Source organism: Octodon degus, unplaced genomic scaffold, assembly GCF_000260255.1.
Source record: "Octodon degus isolate 3935 unplaced genomic scaffold, OctDeg1.0 scaffold00418, whole genome shotgun sequence".
NCBI classification, from domain to species: domain Eukaryota; kingdom Metazoa; phylum Chordata; class Mammalia; order Rodentia; family Octodontidae; genus Octodon; species Octodon degus.
The window spans coordinates 135,012-141,743 of NW_004524994.1; the positions used below are offsets into that span (position 1 = coordinate 135,012).

Genomic DNA, 6,732 nt, shown 5'->3' on the forward strand with positions numbered 1-6,732 from the left:
TGAACATACAATACATACAATGATCCTCCGCCTCAGCCGCCCGAGTGCTGTGATTACAGGCATGTGCCACCACGCCTGGCTTACGTTAACATCTTTTTCTTAAAAGAAAAGCCTAATGGGGGCCAGTGAGATAGTTCAGTGGTCTAAAGCGCCTGCTTAGGCAAGCTCAGGCAAGCGCAGGACCGCGGTTCAATCCCTGGCACCACATGCTGCACCAGCCCCGCCCCAAGGGCGGGCTAAACTGGCCAGAGTCTAGGCCTGTAATCCCAGCACTGGGGAGGCTGACAGCAGGAGGATCACCATGAGTCTAAGCTGTGTAGTGAGACCCTGTAACAACCAAATACATTTTTTAAAAAAAGCGTAATAACACATATGCCATAGGTTCGCCAGCGCAGCCTGTGCTCTCCCTCACCCCAATCCACTTCCCTACCCTACAAGGTCTGCCTTTTATTCTTTATTTATAATTGGATTTCTCAAATTAGAGAAACTATGCAATAAAAACTATGGGATGCACCACAACTTGTGTGCCTTCTTTGGGCAGGGGCATTGTCTTAGTTACTTTTCTCTCATTGCTGACATAAAATACAGGACACCCAAAGTTAAAGGAGAAAAGATTTATTTAGCTCACAGTTTGTGAAGGTTTCCGTCTGTACTCAGCTGGCTCCAAGGCAGGGTGGCATGGCAGAAGGGCAGCAGCTCATGGCAGGAGGAAGACAACAAAAGCAACAAGATTGTATCCAATCTGCGGGGGACTAGGGCGGTTCCAATCCAATCCGTGGACTGAACCAACAATCACCCACCCTTAATTCCAGGATGCTTAGTCCTAGCATTGAACCATGAATCAATCACGAATTCTAGCTTCAGCTACCTCTAAAAAAGCTCCATCTAAAAGTGCATGGGGTGCTGGGGAGATGGCTCAGTAGAATAAGCGCTTCCCTGGCAAGCGCAAGGGCCTGAGTTCAATCCCTGGTGCTGCCAAAAAAATAAAAAATAAAAAATAAAATTGCATGGGGCGTTAGGAGGACACCTAGACACAAATTGTAACAGCCATACTAGTGTTTTCTGTATCATTCCTTTTACTTTTTTTTTTCTTTTGAGACAGAGGGAGAGAGCATCTCTCTATGTAGTTCAGGCCAGGTTTGAACTCACTGTGTAGCTCATGCTGGCTTTAAACCCACAGCACTCCTCCTGCCTCAGCTTCCCAAATGCTAGGATTATAGGTATGCACCATCATGCCCAACTCTATATCATTCCAATTTTAATATATACACTGCCAAATGGAGTACCCAGTTAAACTTACAATGTTTAATCAAGCTGTTCATTTATTATGTGTGCCTTTTTAACATATATTATACTTCCAAAAATTATTTTTGAAAAAAGTTAGATCTTTATATAATGCCATGGGTAAGTTTCCAAAATATATCACTGAGTGGAAAAAGCAAGTTATAAAACAATATGCACAGCTGCTATGAGAAACACTCCCGCAAGCTGCGTGCGGTGGCACATGCCTGTGATCGCAGAACTGACACGCAGAGACAGAAGGGTCATGGTGAGTTTGAGGTCAGCCTGACCCACAAAGGGAGACTGTTTCAAAAACAAAAACAAAAACAGAAAACAACAAAAAGAAAATTCAGAGATATGGAAAGTATAACGGCTTTAGCGAATTTAAGTTTTTCAAGGTAAAAATAGTTCTAGAGCCCAGCAGGGTGGCGGATACCTGTAATCTTAGCAGTTGGGAGGCTGAGGCAGGAGGATCTTTTTGAGTTCAAAACCAGTGTGGGTTACAAAGTGAGCTCAAAGGCCAGCTTCAACTACATAGAGAGACCCTGTCTCAAAAAGACAAAGAAAATAAAATTTAGAATGCTAAATTTTATTTAATGTGCATTTAACCAGAAATAACTTTTTATATCCCTAGGGTGTGCTCTTTTTTTCTTCTTCTTCTCTTATCTCTTTTCTTTCTTTTTTTTTTTATCTCTTTTCTTTCTTTTTTTTTTTTTTTTTTTTTTTTTTTGAAACCTTTGGGGCCCAGGCTGTATGATAGGGGTTATGGGGGAGCCCTGACTATGTGACTTAAGCCCCGAAGTCCTGAGGTTGGTGTTATCTCACCTCAGGAACAGGGAGGTGTGTGGAAGACCACAGGCACCCTGACTGGGTAGAATGCTGATAACCCAGCACTCCGGAAGCAAGCTGGCATCTGCTGAGGACAGTTGTCAAAATACAGGAACCTGGGTATAGAGAAAATCTGGTTCCTCATTCATTTCTTATCTGCTCATTCTCAATAGGTGCTGTTAAATGGATGCTGCCCCTATCCCTGTGGCTCTTGCTTGCTGATGAAAGATTACCCCTGAAATTGTTGTGCTTGTCTAGCAGAGACAAGTTCCTCCCAGTCCCTTTTGCACATGAGAAAAATAATATTTTTGAGACAGAGTCACTATGCAGTCCAGGCTGGCCTCCAACTCATGGCCATCTCCTGTCTTAGCATTCTAAGCACTAGGACTACAGGCAGGTGCCACCATGCCTGACTAAATTTTGACTTTTGTCTTTCTTTATTCCCCACTATTTCCCACTCTGGTATTCAGGGTCAGCTAGTACCTGGAACAGGGACTCTGAGACCTGGAGGGTAAGACCCACCAGAGTAGGAAATACATATCGGAGAGCTGGAAGGAAGGAATCCAGAAGATGGCTGTTCCAAGTTATTGTGGGGCCGGTGAGATAGCTCAGCAGACTAAGCGTCTGTCCTAGCCTTAGCCTTAGCCTTAGGCAAGCCCAAGGGCTGGGGTTTGAACTGCTGTACCACATGTAGCACCCGCCACACCCTCAGGTGCACTGAGTTGAGGACTGAGCCCGGGCGTGGTACCCTGCGCCTGTAATCCTAGTCCTGGGGAGGCTGAAAACAGGAGGATCACTATGAATTCTAGCTGCGTAGTGAGACTCTGCACACACACACACACACACACACATACACACACACACACACTAAGTCATTGTGCCATAGCCATAGAAAGGTTTTTTTTTTTTTTTTTTTTTTGTACTGGGGTTTGAACTCAGAACCTTGAGCTTGCCAGGCAGGCGCTTATGCTACTGAACTATCTCTCCAGCCCCGGAAAGGCTTTTCTTAACCCAGATAATGGGGCAGAATTTATTGGTAGAGGAGCAAAGATGTGTGCAATTCCTAGGTATGCAGGGGTCCAAATCAGTACCCACTCTTTCAAAAATGCTTCAAGATATTACCAAGCAGGGCCGAGGAGACAGCTCAGCAGCACAAGCACCTGCCAGGCAAGTGCAAGGCCCTGAGTTGACTCCTAGTACCTCCCTCCCCAAAAAGATATTACCAAGCTTAACCTCTGGATCCCACAGGTGGAATCTTGGACATAGAGAATTGGGATAGAATGGGCAAGACTTGGAGAAGTGCCCTTGCTAGCGATGTACGGGAAATGCTAGGCGTTGTGACACACCAGGTTCGTGTTTTCCAAAGACAAAGAATGAATTCTAAGGAACAACAGAGGATAAGAATAGGAAAGTTGGGGCTGGTGAGATGGCTCAGTGGTCTAAAGCACCTACTTAGGACAAGCTAAGCTAAGCAAAGCACAGGGACCGCGGTTCAATCCCCCAGCACCACATGCCAGCCAGCCCCGCCCCCTGGTGGGCTGAGCTGGCCATATACACACACACACACAAAATAAATAAATTAACAAATAAATTATTTTTTAAAAAAAAGAATAAGAAAATTTTGGGGGAAAAAGGAATAGGAAATAGAAATAGCTTATGAGAAATAGGAGGGAGTCCCAAGTGGGTTGCCAATGGCTCCACTCCTCAAAGGAGCAAAATCATGAGGTGGGTACAATGTAGGTCAAAAGTATGACCAACCAATAAAGTTGCAAGGGTAGCCGCTTAGGTAATATTGATCTAGTAGTAGCAAGGGTATGTGGGTAAGTAGCAAGGGTATGTGGGTAAGTAGCAAGGGTATGTGGGTAAGTAGCAAGGGTATGTGGGTAAGTAGCAAGGGTATGTGACATCATTATCCTTGGTCAGTAATCTCTAGTCTTAGTCTTGTCTTTAGTTCCAATTTTAGTGGTCTTAGTTTTAGTCTTACTATGTGGGAGAGGATGCTCCACCCCTAACATGATAGTGGGAAAATGCAAAAGGGTGATACTAATCATCTCCAACTTCTGGTTACCCCTTAAGGAAATCTGTCAATGCGGCCACTATGACTTTTGTCTTCTTCAGATGCGACTCCAGCCACAGTTTGGATTTAGCCTCATCTTCTGCACTGACTCCCTCGAAGGCCCAACTCCGTCTGACTGCCTACAGTATTTCTATTCAGGCCGGCGATATTAGCTCAGTGGCACATCACCTACCTAGCAAATGTAGGGTCCTGAGTTTGATGTCCAGTACACACACAAAAATATTTCCGCCTCATTTAACTGTCTATAATATTCCCTTTCTATGAAGAAGGGATGTAATTTCCATCTAGCTGATTTGGGCTAAGAAGGGTTGGTTCAGGGGAGCCTGCAGTCCAAGGCCTTCCCTGGAGAGCTAATGTAATGGGTTTTGGCTAGAAGTCATGTTGCAGTTGAGCAGTTAAAAGCCCTGTACAAGCTCAGTCTAATGGATCCTGGACAAAAGAAGTCTGACACATTTGTTGGTTCAGTCTTCATGGTCACTTAGAAATTGGCAGCCTCTGTCCAGGCCTGGTGGCGCATGTCTGTATTCCTAGTGCTAGAAAGGCTGAAAACAGGAGGAGCACAACAAGTCGGAGTTGCATAGTGAGACCCTGTACCAGATACATTTTTTAAAAAAAGAAAGAAATTGGTAGCTTCTGGGCAAGAATAAACAAATTTACTAAGAAATTAAGGGGTTGGCGCGTCGACCGCCCAGAATCTGCGGCTGGGTGGCCCAGAGGAGCCAAACAGCTATGATCTATCACATCTTCCTGGTGAAGCCCATCAGCTGCCATGCCTGGAACAAGGACTGCACACAGATCGCCATCTGCCCCAACAACCACGACGTTCACATCTACGAGAAGAGCAAGGCCAAGTGGACCAAGGTGCATGAGCTCAAGGAGCACAATGGGCAGGTGACAGGCACTGACTGGGCACCTGAGGGTAACCACACCGTGACCTCTGGCACAGACCGCAATACCTACATGTGGACGCTCAAGGGCAGTACATGGAAGCCTACGCTTGTCATCCTGTGGATCAACCCTGCGGCCCGCTGCGTGCGCTGGGCTCCCAAAGAGAACAAGTTCGCTGTGGGCAGCGGCTCCTGCATCATCTCCATCTTCTATTTTGAGCAGGAGAATGACTGGTGGGTATTTAAGCTCATCAAGAGGCCCATCTACTCCACCGTGCTCAGCCTGGACTGGCACCCTAACAACATGCTCCTGGCCGCGGGCTCCTGTGACTTCAAGTGCAAGATCTTCTCAGCCTACGTTAAGGAGGTGGAGGAGCGGCCAGCCCCCACCCCATGGGGCTCCAAGATGCCCTTTGGAGAGCTGATGTTCGAGTCCAGCAGCAGCTGCGGCTGGGTGCATGGCGTCTGTTTCTCGGCCAGTGGCAGCCACTTCGCCTGTGTCAGCCACAACAGCACAGTGTGCCTTGCCAATGCTGACAAGAAGATGGCCATGGCGACCCTGGCCTCTGAAACTCTGCCGCTGCTGGCCCTCACCTTCATCACTGAGAACAGCCTGGTGGCAGTGGGCCATGACTGCTACCCTGTGCTGTTCACTTACGACGGCACGGCTGGGAAGCTCAGCTTCAGCGCGCGCCTGGACGTACCCAAGCAGAGCTCTCAGCGCGGCCTCACGGTTGGGGAGCGCTTCCAGAACCTCGACAAGAAGGCAAGCTCAGAGGGCGGCACAGCAGCAGGTGCTGGGCTGCACTCGCTGCACAAGGTCAATGTCAGTCAGATCTCAGTGCTCAGTGGGGGCAAGGCCAAGTGCTTACAGTTCTGCATGGATGGTGGCATGGGCATCTGGGACGTGAAGAGCCGGGAGTCAGCTCTGAAGGACCTCAAGATAAAGTGACCTATGAGGCACACTGCCTTCATCCCGACTAGTAGGGGAGAAAGGCAATGAGGGGCTGCTTTGCTGGATGCTTCTACGGTATAGCAGGAGTCCCCAAAGGGCTGCTCCCTCAGAAGGGGAGGGGTTGGTGGGGAGCTTTGCATATCTGTTCAGGGAACATGTGCCTTTTTCTTAAATGCTTTCATTTATTGTTTTTAAAAAAGAAATGCCCAAAAGCACAATGCTGGTCATGAACTCCTTCAGATGTGGAGGTAATAAAAATGCAATTTTGAACATGCTTCAAAAAAAAAAAAAAAAGAAAGAAAGAAAGAAAGAAAGAAAGAAAGAAAGAAAAAGAAAAAAGAACTTAAAGCATGTATAATCAAAGCATGAGCTCTAGAATGAAAAGGCAGTTTGGAGGAAAAGCCATGTTTAGAACCTGCACTTAGGGGACTGGAATAGTAGTTGTAACCAGTTGACTCTTAGACCCCTGTACTAATGGGAGTTATCTATAAGTCTGATACTTCTTGTCATCAGTCCCTCTAGTTTCAGCTGTGAGAAGATGGAGTCTTCAGTGGTTCTTAAGGACAATTTTAGCTAAGGCAAGCAGAAGGTCCTGAATTCAATTCTTACTGCAAAATAAATAAATACCCTTGCTGAGCTTTTATAGATATCACTGTAGTTTTCTTTCTTTCTTTCTTTCTTTTTTTTTTTTTTTTTTTTTTTTT

At 46.3% G+C, this 6,732-nt stretch overlaps 1 pseudogene across 1 annotated transcript; it reads left to right on the forward strand.

The window, feature by feature from the left end:
* The first annotated feature begins 4,895 nt into the window (after nt 1-4,895).
* LOC101575711 lies at nt 4,896-6,025 on the forward strand (annotated as a pseudogene). The gene has a single exon (XR_001116974.2). The product of XR_001116974.2 is annotated as an actin-related protein 2/3 complex subunit 1B pseudogene (transcript).
* The last annotated feature ends 707 nt before the right edge of the window (nt 6,026-6,732 follow it).